Raw genomic sequence first — 1823 nt, forward strand, 5'->3', positions numbered from 1 at the left:
CCTCCCTCATCCCATGCATTCCTCTTTTAATAAATATATTACTCATATAACATATTCTTCCAAATATATATATCCTATCCTGCCAGCCTCCCGCATCTCTGCCGCTCTCCCTCTGCGCCCCCTCCCTGTCTCCCTTAAGTGGGATACGCATTGAGTGCAATGTTCCCTCTGGCACTGGCTCTCTCCTCATCACAGACTGACTCTTCTGTTGAGTACACAGCTGCTCTCAGGCATTAACCCCCTTCGCTCGCTCTCTCCCCCCTCCCGCATCTCTTTGCCTCCACCTCCCTCTCCCTCACATACACGCACGCAGAAGACGTGTTTTTTATTTCCCTTTGGAGACTTGGCCGGTACAACACGTCGCCTTTCTCGGTGGAGCCCTGGAAGAGGATGGGGACGCCGGCCGGCGAGCGGGACGCTTCTCGTCACCTGGCGCTTTAGCAGCCCCGCCAGCTGCCGACTGTGAGAGAGAAACCACGCCAGCACCTCACCAAGCACAGGTACAGCTCGCGCGTGCCGGGTCCCGCGCCTTCTGCCGCTCGCGGCACCTGCCCGGGGCTCCCAGAGCGCCTCTTCCCGGAAACCCCTAGTCGCGTGCCTGTGTGTCCGTGTGGCCGGTACAGACAGGTTCTGGGTTCGACAGCCCTGGACTGCAGTGCTGGGCAGCTACCCCGAGGAGCGCCCTGACACCTTCGGGTAATGTCCGCGCTTTATAAAAAATGCACCAAATAAAATTAAAAAAAAAAATCCAGCAGCCAAATATATAATGCCGACCACCGTCTAGGAATTACGCTTACACCCAGAGTCACCTGCAGCATGTTTGAGTTACTTTTACAGATTATTAATTGGCAAGATCAGTGGGGGGCTAGGGGTAAAGGGGTAGCCAAGCACGCTTAACTAACAGCTACATGATCGCAAGGGATGCCTCAAATATAATTTGCAAGCTATTTATTTATATATTTATTTATTTGTTTGCTAGTTTATTTTTGTTTTCGATAGCGCATACACGTCCCTTTACCACCACTCCACAGCACTTTGTTAGGCATAATCAACTCATTGTGTTAGTTGCAATCTCCGATTGAGATGTAAAGTGTCCGATGCGATATGGTGGATACGGTGCCTGAACTGAAGAGATCAACTTCAGCACTGGGCTATTTTTTTTTTTAAAGAAAATAGACTCAAGTGCCCTACGTGGGGCAAATTCTGAACCACCTCAAGGAGAGTTAAGGGTCTTGGGAGACGTCTCTGACAGTGAACAGGCGAATTGGGGGAAGCTCGGCTATATTCAGTTAAGATTCAAACATATTTTGTTGAGGCTGGAACACTTTTCCCCTCCAAGTCAGCTTGGCTGTTCTGCGCAATAATTGCACACACGAATGTCTTGCATCAATCCCTAAATACGTTCCAGTTTTCTGCAACAAATTGTGAATGGTTAGAGGAAATACTAGCTATGACGATAGTGTTTTCCAGCCTGTTTCCTCGTTCCATTCATACAGTGTATGTATGTGCGCGCTTGGTGGTGGGGGTGGGGGTGGGTTTGAATAGTGTGTGTTTATGGGGGTGGGGGTGGGGGGGTCGTCGACCATCATCTCCAATAATTCCGTCGATCAGAGACAGCTGGCCATACCACCCCACACAGTATTTTCGGTTTGCAGTAGCTGTGCTCTTAGATTTGGGCAGGCACCGCTGAATGTGATGTGTTTTTTTACTGGTATTGACACTGTTTTAATGTGTTAGTCGCATATATTCTACACGTTATGAGATACAGATATATAATATGACCCCTGTTTTTTGGATGCTGCAGTGTATTTGGAAACATTGCT

General features: G+C 48.9%; 1 protein-coding gene across 1 annotated transcript in view; it reads left to right on the plus strand.

The window, feature by feature from the left end:
- The first annotated feature begins 309 nt into the window (after positions 1 to 309).
- The window catches only part of SLC35G2 (solute carrier family 35 member G2), a 238818-nt gene continuing 237304 nt past the window's right edge, over positions 310 to 1823 (plus strand). The window contains exon 1 of the mRNA XM_086944864.1: positions 310 to 500. The gene's annotated coding sequence lies outside the window, so the exon portion shown is untranslated. The remainder of the gene's footprint in view (positions 501 to 1823) is intronic.

Source organism: Lissotriton vulgaris, chromosome 11, assembly GCF_964263255.1.
Source record: "Lissotriton vulgaris chromosome 11, aLisVul1.2, whole genome shotgun sequence".
Classification (NCBI taxonomy): domain Eukaryota; kingdom Metazoa; phylum Chordata; class Amphibia; order Caudata; family Salamandridae; genus Lissotriton; species Lissotriton vulgaris.